Source organism: Silene latifolia, chromosome 4 (genome assembly GCF_048544455.1).
Source record: "Silene latifolia isolate original U9 population chromosome 4, ASM4854445v1, whole genome shotgun sequence".
In the NCBI taxonomy this organism is placed as follows: Eukaryota; Viridiplantae; Streptophyta; class Magnoliopsida; order Caryophyllales; family Caryophyllaceae; genus Silene; species Silene latifolia.
Window position 1 is genome coordinate 3380090 of NC_133529.1, and position 12850 is coordinate 3392939.

The following is a 12850-nucleotide window of genomic DNA, read 5'->3' on the forward strand; positions in this document are numbered from 1 at the left end:
TTTTATTCCGCTACGTATTTTATTATTCAAAAATCAAACATCGAAATCCGAGTAGTTTTACATCAATTTGGTAAAACTCGTGCTTATTTTATATCAAAGTGGTTATTAGAGCTGTGTTCAAATTTGTTTCTTAACAAGTTTGTCTTGGGAAAAGCCTAATCATGGGAGACAATGATGGAAAAGAGCTGGATTGCTACAATGATGAAGTTAAAGTAGAGGATATTTTATTCTTTTTCAAAGAATTTAAGAAGGAAGAAAATTCTTCTTTTAATTTCGATTTGCACCAATATATGATGATTATGGTGATGATGAACTACTCAATGTTTTTGGCTTCAAAGTTACAAACCCTATGAACTTTTATGTGATTGATTTCGTAGAAGAAGAGGATTATAAATCGCCACTTGACAAATATATTGATAAGAAGCTATATGGGAGGTGGGGTGGAAAGCACATGAGAGGAAAGCATGAACACGAGACGATTTTCGCATTTGATGCATGCTCCAACTTCAAATCAAACAAGGTGGATAAGCTAAAAGTCAACATATAAGATGATGAATTAGAGGAGCGTTTAGATTTGTGTGCAAGATTAACTTCTAATATTTTTGCATCTTGTGAATTCAAGCTTAGAAGATTTGTGTTTGATCCTGGAGGGCCTGATGATGAAAATTTCAACTTTAATATTTTGAAGATTCGAGGACGAATGTTTTTGTAGAAGGGGAGAATGATACATGAGAATAAATTCAAAACGAAAGTTCAAATCACTCTTGTCATTCAGATTCGTTCACTTGATTTAAAAGCTCAATATCTCCGAAAATATGGCTATTTTTGGTGTGATGTTTGTTGGAGATGAACTACATGATGTTAGCTTTCCAACGAGTGGTCATATGCCATATTTGGCTAAGTAACGAATGAGATATGATCGTTTTAAGATAAGTTGTCCAACTTCTACGCGGGTGACGAACTGACTCAAGTTTACTTTCCTAAAGCGAGTCTTATTATTAGTTTCCTTATTTTATTTTGCCTAATTTTAAGGTAGTGTTGTTTATTTCCGTGTTGTTTATTTCCTAATTTTAGCAAGTTGTAATAAGGCAATTTTGCCAATTCTCTAAGGGTTGAGTTTAGGAAAGTTGTTTTTCGGCAGTTTTAGGCCTTCTCTTAGTCGGCCTACTCTACTATAATAGAGGGCTTTGTATTCAGTTTATTCAAATGGAGTTTGAGAATTACTACAAGAGTTTCTTGTTGTGTGCTTATTTCTTGCGAATTATAAGTTCTTTATTTCGTCCTTGCGAGGTTGAGCTTTTAGTGTGATTCGATCATTGCGAGGTGAGAGCCACCATTCGTGTATATCTTCGAATTTCTTGCGAGGAAGGAGAGTTTATTCACGTCATATCCTAGTTTTAGTTGAGAGATATTGCCGGATTTTCACGACTAATTCATATCCATATTTATTTTTCGTTCCAATTTATACACAAAAAAACACATAAAAATTTACAATACATAATTCCGCTGCAATTTTACTCTAAAAGTCTCTAAAACTCATAGTTATTTTATATCACCAGGGAGGCGGAATAAAACTCTTCGGAAATCACACAGAAGGTTCCTCGGATCAGGTAAAGCGGTCACATAAAATTTGAGGAGTAATGGAGGACATTTGGGGGTGGCGGTATGCGATAAACGAGCATTCATCGAACCCCGGATAATCGTGGAAAATGAATTAATACTCCTATTTTAGACCTCAAATCAAATTGGATAACTCCTGAAATGCCTCGACCACGTGGTTGAAAAGCCGGGAGAAAAAGAAACTTGTTTCGGTACGACCTCCTAAACAACTCAAATTGAAGTGTATAATACACGGTTTTCGGGATTCCAAGGACCAAGAATAAAATTATCCGGAATTCACACAGAAGGTTTCTCGGATCAAGTAAAGCGCCCACACAAAATTTGAGGATCAACGTAGGACATTTGGGGGTGCCTGTATGCGATAAACCAGTAGTCCTCGAACCCCGGATAATCGTGGAAAATGGATTAATACTCCTTATTTGGGTCTGAAATCGAATTGGGTAACTTCTGAAATGATTTTGAACACGTGGTTGAAAAACCGAGAGAAAAAGGAACGTGGTCCGGTACGACCCCCCGAACGGCTCAAATTGAAGTGTAATACACGGTTTTCGAGATTTGAGGGGCCTGGAACAAAATTCTCCGGAAATCACACAGAAGAATCCTTGGATCGGGTAAAGCGGCCACACAAAATTTGAGGAGATACGGAGGACTTTTGGGGGGTACCGGTTTGTTATAAACTAGCATTCGTCGATCCTCGGATAATTGTGAAAATGGAACTTAATACTCCTTATTTGGGCCTAAAATCGAATAGAATGAATCCTGAAATGACCTCGGACACGTGGAAGAAAAATCGGGAGAATAAGAAACGTGGTTTGGTACGACCTCCCGAACGGCTCAATTTGAAGTGTATAATACACGATTTTCGAGATTTCAGAGACCCAAAATAAAATTCTCCGCAAATCACACATAAGGTTCCTCGGATCAGGTAAAGCGGCCACACAAAATTTGAGGAACAACAGAGGACATTTGGGGGTGCGGGTATGCGATAAACCAGCATTCGTCGAACCCCGAATAATCGTGGAAAATGGATTAATACTCCTAATTTAGGCCTCAAATCGAATTGGGTAACTCCTTAAATGCCTCGGAAACGTGGTTGAAAAGTCGGGAGGAAAAGAAGTGTGGTCCGGTACGACCTCCTGAACGGCTGAAATTGAAGTATATAATACACGTTTTTCAGGATTCCACGGATCCGGAATAAAATTCTCAAGAAATCACACAGAAGGTTCCTCAGATCAGGTAATGCCGACACACAAAATATTAGGTGCAACTGTAATACTACGGTTTTGTGTACCTTTGGGTGTTTTATCGTGTAAGGCTCACTCTGTCGAGTACACTGTCTGATGGGTACTCGATTGGTGGTCACTCTGTAATGCATGCTATTTTGAAACGATTTTAAAATCTATTTTAATAAAAAAAAACTTAAAAAAGATGTTAGGGTTTTTTTTTAAACAATGTGATGTATGTGAGAAGCTTATTCCGAATTTCAACTAATTTTAATTTTTTTGTAGGTTGTTAGTGACGAAGGTCATGGAGGACCGTTGTTGTATGTATCTCAAAGATGACTGTTTTTTGTTTGGACATTCAGAAACTAATCAGCCAACTCCTCTTCCGAGTGGTTACCCAATTGTCCACTTTTCTAGTGAGGAAAGTGTGACAATTTCAAATTTGATAATGGATGATGCTTTAAAAAATGTGTGTTTTTATTCCCGAGTTTTATCCTATTTATTCAATAATGTTTACATTAAAAAAAGGGGGAAATGCCGAGTTAAATTGTAATTTGAAAAATGTTATAAATTCAATATTAATGAATACATATTTACTTTTATTTGCTTTTTTTTATATTATATGTGCTAAATGAACTTTACCTTTTTATGTTATCTAGGAATGTTGTTCATGCACAAGTTTTGGTGGTTTATATATAAATTTTTACTGCATTAATGGTAAACTTATAGCGTCACATTTTGTAGGTGTGTATACACGAAATTGACTGCTTCAAAAAGAAAAGAGATAACGAAAACACCTTTCATGTCACAATTCTCGAGCAAAGGACCATGTGAAGTATTTAGAAATTTTATGAAGGTATTATAATTCAAGTATTTGTTATATTAATATGTTTAGAATGTAGAAAAGTAATTATTTTTATGTCATTAAACTTTAAATTGATACACTGTCATTTATTTCATAAAGATTATAACTATGATAACTTTAAGTAAAACTGATTTATTGGTTGTTGGGAAGTAAACGTATTTTCCTACGTGTAAGTACGGAAAATTAAATTAAATGGTGAATTAAATAAAATATTTCAAGAATGCTTGTAGCTCACCATCAATCTTCATATCCACCTTAGTTAAATGATTTACAAGTTCTTTGAAATTGTCAAAGAGCTCAATCATGCCTTGATCTTTCTTTTTCTAGTCTCACGCAACTTTCATTGAATCAAGATCCGTCTTCTCAACGTCCTCCTTTGTCTTTGAATCTTTCAGAATTATTTTAGGATCTTTCAAAATTATTGTAAAGGCATCATTCAATGCTTTAAAAAACAAGGCGGGACTATATATTGACAATTTAATTTGTTTGTATGTATGTTGAAATAATATAATGACATATTATATTTATGCTATGTATTTTATCACAATATACGTATATTTACCACATTTTAATAAAATTTTGCCACGTATTATTAGTATTTTATCATAACTATTACATTTATTTGTATTTTACCACGACTATTGTTATTATATTTATTGTTATTATCGTTCTTTTTCTTATTCTTATTTTTCTTATTATAGTTTTTAGTAACGTAAAAAAAATATTTCTCGGCAAGTGATAATGGATGCCAAGAAGAAATTCCTTTAAATAAATAAACTATATATTTGATTTATTTTCCCTCAAGTTTCAAGCAGGATTCACCTTTCGACAGATACAACAGACATGGAGAAGTAAGCTTAATCTCTGGCGTTCTACAAAAACATAAACCCTAGAATTAGTTGGAGTTGAACACTTTTTATTACAAATCGATAATAAATAAATAAGACTATTTTGGGACTACCTTACTGGTAAGGTATCATCACCATAATCTGCTTTTATCACATTTAGAGATTGGATCTAAAAAAAATACATAGTAATTAACTAACGGTAGACTTTACTAATTAGATAATTCATAAAACAAATTAATTAAAAAAAACTATCTCGATCTCGTGTACCAACTTTCCCTCTATAAAAAACTTACACAAGTAAAATATTTCTTACTCGATGGACAAGAACCAACACTCAGACACCACAGTCCTAATACGGCTATTGATCTTAAGCCTCGTTCTCCCTTGTTGTCCGCTAGCACCATAGTTACTATATCGGCTCTTAAAGCCTTCAAGACTTTAAGCTCTTTTGCCCACAAATTATGATATAAGAAGCTAGCGACATAGAAATCACCTTTACTTTTTCATTAACACAAGCCGATATTGCGTCTATAATATCACTCTTTTTCATCCTTCCATACGAACACATCCGATAGCATACAGGGAAAGACGAGGTGGTGTATCCAACCCTCTTAAACAACCGAGCGTGATATCCTTGAGCTTTGCATTAGGGATTCTTCGAGAAAAAAAATAATTGAATCACAAAAATAACAGTCGAGACATCTACTACCCAAATGCTCATAGTTAACTATTCCGGTTTTATCATTTAGAAATTTGAGCTTGTCCCTTTTGAAAATTTGTCCAGAATCTTTATATCACCGTCAATTATGACAACGGTAAGATTAAACAGAAACTTGGTTTTAGAAATATTAAAGAGTATGTCGATGAATCGAAAGACTTAATGGTACAAGTAATAACTTCCTGATATTGAAAACATGAAAACAATATAATTAAAAGGGTAACTAAAACACCTAATTAATGTGACATGGCAAAAATAAATGTGACATGGCAAAATAAATTGTGACATGGCAATAATTTATTTATTTGTGGCATTACTAGCATAGTAGCATATATTATACATTAATTAATTAAAATTCCTTATAAAAATGTCAATATATATATAATAAATTTTTGTATATATTAAATATTAATGATTAAAAATTCCAAGAGTGATGTAAACTCTACAAATCACATCTATTTCATATTTTATAACTGAAATTGACATTTTAATTAAAATTTTCGTAATCGAACGTGTTAGTGAACCGATTAAGATTTTTCGTACTAATTTTTTTAAACCGATATCATATGATAAAATGTTGGTTGAAAACGTTATATATTTTTTCTTTTGTAATTGTTAAACTTAATTTTTCAAATATCGTACTACTTAAAAATTACACATTCATTTATTTATTTAAAATTTATACAAATGAGTACAATTTTTTTTAAAAATATTTTTTGCAAAAAAAAAAAAAAAAAAAACTAAGTTAATACAAACTTTTTAATTTCCTCTCATAACTTTGGTTATCAATATACCCTATTTATTTAACCTTTATTTCTTTTATTTAATGGGACGACTTTTTGTTTTCCCTTAACATTATCATTATATTTTGTATTTATGTTACCATAATTCTTTTTTATGTTCCAATTCATTAACAAAATCTTTCTTCTTTCCTCGAATAATTAAATTGTTAAAATTAATTCGAAAATTAATTACAAAAAGTTTCTTATATAAATATTATATAATCCTAATTTTCATTGTAATTCAAAAAGTTGGTAAGAAAAGTATACAAAGAGAAATAAATTAATTATTTCACTTTATTATGTTTTGAATTAATAGTTACAATTTTTTTAGTTATTATTTTTGTGTTTGTGTTGAAATGACATTCTCATATCATCAGTAACATTGTATGAAATTGGGAAATCACAAATTCTCATTATAGACGGACACTATCCGTCTATATGTATAGACGGATACCATTTCCCCTCACAAAATACCCATTTGCCATAAAGTGGGAAGCACATGGAGGGTGCCCCACCTTGTCCCCCCTACCCATTTTATTAGAGGTCTTTACCCGTCTGTTCGCTTCATCCGTCTATACCAAGACCTATTGTTGGGAAATAATGGTTATGGATTTTCTTTACAATTTTCTTTTGGCTTGAATACTCTTTCATTTTTTATCGGGTTTTCCTTTTTTTAATTATTATTATGGTGTATGTGAAATATCAAATGGTAGTATGAATCTCTAATAAATGGTGAAATATTATATTTTATAATTCTATATACTAACCTTTGGGATATTAATCGGCAAATTCTATAAATTGTACTAGATTCTCTTTCACTCTTTCTTGCACTTTAATTTCCCGTGTGAAAAGTTTCTTCTATTTGTATTTTATCAAAAAGGTTATAAATCAAATTTCTTAGTCGAAGTGTTTAAGTTATTTTGCATGATTATTGATTAGAACTCGATGCTCATTCTCCAATTCGTTGTTCCAATTTTAAATGTTTTCAAGCTTGCTTTGAAGCCATTAAATCATTTTTGGTTTTTCATCAAATATTTTCTTCTAATACTCACAATTTTTCTTCGAGAAATGTTTATTTTTAATGAATTGTGTATACTTATTTTCTCATGAACTAGGAAAGCTAATAATTTTTATGAAGTATAGTAATATTGTTATGATTGTAATGTTGGATGAATGAAGAGGAAACATCTATGCTTAAATTTTACGAAGTATGTTTGAATCATATATGCTTAAATCTGTATTGATTGTGTGACCCTTTGAATAACGTGTTGTTAGTTTTGCTAATTTTCTACTACTAATAATTGTCAAGTCCACCTTTGTAGTTCTATTCCTTACATTTCTCTCCTACTCTTTCTCTCAAATCCAATCTTATATATACTACGAATTAGAAAATATAATGTTTTTAAATTGTGGATTTTATTGTTAAAATAAGTTATAGGACGAATAAGAATCACATTACATTACTCTTATTTTTTTTATTATTTATAAATTTAATCTACTCTTTTCCAATATATCCTCCAATTTAAATGAGTTGTAAGACCATCCGCATCAGTGAATATTCACCAATTTTCACTCTACACTGTTTTACCTATTCTATCCTCAATTCACGATCCACCTAACCTTTTCACTCACCACCAAAACCACCAAAAAACATAAAAAAAAAAACCACATCAACAAATACTCAACTTTCCTTCTCTTTCATACTTTACTATACCCCATACTATCCACCTCAACATTCCACTATCTTACACTATGTATTTATTTTTACTTGATTTTCATTATTTTCAATCATATAAAATTTTCGATTTTATAATTTATTATTTTTATTGTTATTATTGCAAATTCGATTTTTTTTTTTTTATGTTTTTTTTTTTTTGCATATAGATTAAGTAGAGAAAAAATAAAAGAAGTGTGAGGAAATATATAGAGGGTAAAAAAATATGAATTATAGTTATTTTATCCTTTTAAAAAAATAAATTATCTGTGAAATATTATCATTGTAAATTTTCTGCAAATATAACCATTGATAATAAAATGTATGGTTGGGAGAGTTGGGCAGAGGGACACATGTCAAATTCTAAGTGGCTAATTGATTTAATAAAGAAAAAAAGTGAAATGCAATGTTTCCTGCAAAAAGTAACTTAGAGGCCCCACTTCTGAATTCTCACAAAACTTCGAACAAGTGAAAATATCGCCAAAAAAATTGTGCCAAAAATGTACCTTTTTTATTTTAATATTATTTTCACATTTTCACGAGAATGGGTGAAGAGCCCATTGTGGTGGTCTAATGTTGTATACATAAAAAGAGTTTAAAACATAATGTTATAAAGTCACGTTTATGCAAGAAAACTTGTACAATAAATCTTAAACGCACCCGTGATTTTCACGGACACAAAAACTAGTTTGACAATTAAACACATCAAGTATTTAACTATACATTTTGCAGTTTCTGCACTTGTAGAAGTATTAACAAAGGCTCGTTATTGTCGCACACTTGTTTATGCATGAGAGAATAACAAAATGACATTATCAGTAAAACAATTTAGACATCAACATTTTATTGAACATCATTCTTTTCATGTCAGTGAGCTTTATTAATGAGCACGGTAAGATTGATCAATAGACATTTAGAAAACTTTGCAACCAATGACAAGAATTAGATCCAAAAAACTAGCTAGTAATCACAAAAAGAATGTTAATTAGAAATTGTAGAACAGGAAGAACAACAGTTAAGAGGAGATAAGGCTCTAAGAAACATTAAAAAAGAGCAGAGATACACAATAGATCATCCAACATATCTGATCGATTAAGCCCCTGAACTGATCTCCAATATTCATCTTTGAAGCAATATTTTGGACCTGCACCACACAACGATTCCATAATCAAAACTTCCTAAGGATTAGCAAAGATCAGTGATTTCAATTAGTTGGACTTTATAGGTAGTTGACTCTTTATTTCATAATCCGTTGTGTCTTTGAACTCGTTTTCATTAGTTGGGTTTGATTTTGGAACATTTGTATTTCATTTATCGGTTTTGGGATTTTGATGATTGTAAACACTTAAACTCATTTACTAAATATAGTACGTTTCTTTATGGTCAATTTGATATACATTGCCTCGAGTAACCGAGATGGTAGCACTTCCATGCATTAGGTGGTCTTGGTAAGGCATCTTGGTGTATGGAGGTGTTACAACAACGAAGGACACTTGACGGTGAAAAGAATGTTGTAACCGAGGTGAGTGAACCCTCGGGCTTTTCAAGACCTACCACGCTCAGTATGCGATAAAACAACATTCGTCGAAACTTAGATAATCGTGTAAATTGGATTAATACTCCTTATTTGGGCCTGAAATCAAATTGGGTAACTCCTTAAATGACCTCGGACATGTGGTTGAAAAACCGGGAGAAAAAGAAACGTGGTCCGGTACGACCTCCTGAACGGCTCAAATTGAAGTGTATAATACACGATTTTCGGGATTCTAGGGACCAAGAATAAAATTATCCGGAAATCACACAGAAAACTCTAATAATCGTGGAAAATGGATTAATACTCCTTATTTGGACCAGAAATCGAATTGGGTAACTTCGGAAATGACCTCGGACATGTGGCTGAAAAAGCGGAAGAAAAAGGAACGTGGTCAGGTATGACCTCCCGAACGGCTCAAATTGAAGTATACAGTACACGGTTTTCGAGATTGGAGGGACTACGAACTAAATTCGATTGTAATCACAAAGAAGAATCCTCTGATTAGGTAAAGCACACACACAAAATTTGAGTAGCACCAGAGGACATTTAGGGGTGCCGGTATGCGATAAATCAACATTCGTCGAACCCCGGATAATCATGGAAAATGGATTAATACTCCTTATATGGGCCTGAAATCGAATTGCGTGTTTTCTAAAAAGTCCTTGGACACGGGGTTGAAAACCGGGAGAAAAAGAAATGTGGTCCGGCACGAACTCCCGAACAGCTTAAATTGAAGTGTATAATACACGGTTTTCAGGATTCTAGGGACCCGGAATAAAATTCTCCGAAAATCACACAAAAGGTTCCTCGGATCAGGTAAAGCGGTCACACAAAATTTGAGGAGCAACGGGTGACATTTGGAGGTGCCAGTATGCCATAAACCAGCAGTCGTCGAACCCCGGATAATCGTTGAAAATGGATTAATACTCCTTATTTGGGCCTGAAATCGAATTGGGTGAGTCCTAAAATGAACTCGGACACGTGGTTAAAAAACCGGGAAAAAATGAAACCTGGTCTAGTACGACCTCCCGAACGGCTCAAATTGAAGTTTATAATACACGGTTTTCGGGATTCCAGGCACGTGGAATAAAATTCTCCGGAAATCACACATAAGGTTCCTCGGATCAAGTAAAGCGGCCACACAAAATATGAGGAGCAAAGGAGGACATTTTGGGGTGCGGGTATGCGATAAGCGAGCATTCGTTGAACCTCGGATAATCGGTGGAAATTGATTAATACTCCTAATTTTGGCTTCAAATCGAATTGAGTAACTCATGAATTGCCTCGGACACGTGGTTGAAAAGTCGTAAGAAAAAGAAACGTGCTCTGGTACGACCTCCTGAACGGCTCAAATTGAAGTGTATATTACACGGTTTGCGGGATTCCAGAGACCCAGAATAAAGTTATCCGGAAATCATACAAAAGGTTCCTCGGATCAGGTAAAGCGGTCACACAAAATTTTAGGATCAACGGAGGATGTTTGTTGGTGTCGGTATGCGATAAACCAACATTCGTCGAATCCCATTAATCGTGGAATATGGATTAATACTCCTTATTTGGGCCTGAAATCAAATTGGGTAAATCCTGGAATGACCCTGGACACGTGGTTGAAAAAACGAGAGAAAAAACGTGGTCCGGTACGACCTCCTGAACAGCTCAATTTAAAGTGTATAATACACGGTTATCGGGATTCTAGGGACTCGGAATAAAATTCTCAACAAATCACACAGAAAGTTCCTAGGATCCGGTAAAGCGGGCACACAAAATATGAGGAGCAACAAAGGACACTTGAGGGTGCCGGTATGCGATAAAATAGCATTCGTCGAAAATTGGATCAATACTCCTTATTTGGGCCTGAAATCGAATTGGGCAACTCCTGAAATGACCTTGGACACGTGGTTCAAAAATTTGGAGAAAAAGAAACGTGGTCCCGTTCGATCTCCCGAACGGTCAAATTGAAGTGGATAATACACGATTTTCGGGATTCGAGAGACCCGGAACAAAATTCTCCGGAAATCACATAGAAGGTTCTCGGACCAGGTATAGTGGCTACACAAAATTTGAGGATCAACAGAGGACATTTGGAGGTGCCGGCATGCGATGAATCAATATTTTTCGATCCCCGGATAATCGTGGAAAATGGATTAATACTCCTTATTTGGGCCTTAAATCGAATTGGGTTACTCCTGGAATGACTTTGGAAACGTGGTTGAAAAAACGGGAGAAAAAGAAACGTGGTTAGGTGCGACCTTCCGAAGGGCCAAATTTAAGTGTATAATACACGGTTTTTGGGATTCGAGGGACGCGGAACAAAATTATCCATAAATCACACAGAAGAATTCTCGAATGAGGTAAAGTGGCCACATAAAATTTGAGGATATCGGAGGACATTTGGGGCTGCCGGTATGCGATAAACAGGCATTTGCCGAACCCCGGATAATCGTGGAATATGGATTAAAACTCATTATTTGGGCCTTATATTGAATTGGGTGACTCCTGAAATGACCTCGAACACGTGGTTGAAAAACCGGAAGAAAGAGAAACGTGGTCCGGTTCGACCTCCGGAATGGCTCAAATTGAAATATAATACACAATTTTGGGATTCGATGGACCCGGAACAAAATTCTCCGAAAATCACACAGGAGGTCCTATGATGAGGTAGCGCGGCCGCACAAAATTTGAGGATCAACGAAGGACAATTGGGGGTGTCGGTATGCAATAAACCAGCATTCGTTGATCCCCGAATAATCGTGGAATATGGATTAATACTCATTATTTGAGCCTTAATCGAATTGGGTAACTCCTCAAAGGACTTTGGACACGCGGTTGAAAAATCGGGAGAAAAAGAAACGTGGCCCGGTTCGACCTCCCGAACAGTTCAAATTGAAGTGTATAATACACGATTTTCGAGATTCAAGGGACCCGGAACAAAATTCTCCGGAAATCACACTGAAGATTCTCGGATAATGTAAGGCGGCCATACAAAATTTGAGGATCAACGGAAGACATTTGGGGTTGCCGGTATGCGATAAAACAACATCCGTCGATCCCCGGATATCCGTGGAAAATGGATTAATACTCCTTATTTGAGCCTGAAATCGAATTGGGTAACTCCTGAAATGACTTTGGACACGTGGTTAAAAAACCGAGAGAAAAAGAAATATGGTCCTGTAGGACCTCCCGAACGGCTCAAATTAAAGTGTATAATACATGGTTTTCGGGATTCGAAGGATTCGTAGCAAAATTCTCCGAAAATCACACAGAAGGTTCCCCGGATCAGGTAAAGCGGCCACACAAAATTTGAGGAGCAACAAAGGACATTTAGGTGTAGCGGTATGCGATAAACTAGCATTTGTCGAACGTCAGATAATCGTGGAAAATGGATTAATACTCCTTATTTAGGCTTGAAATCGAATTGAGTAACTCCTGAAATAACCTCGGATACGTGGTTCAAAAATCGTGAGAAAAATAAACATGGTCCGTAACGACCTCTCTAACGGCTCAAATAAAGCTCCCCACACAAAATTTGAGGAGCAACGGAGGACT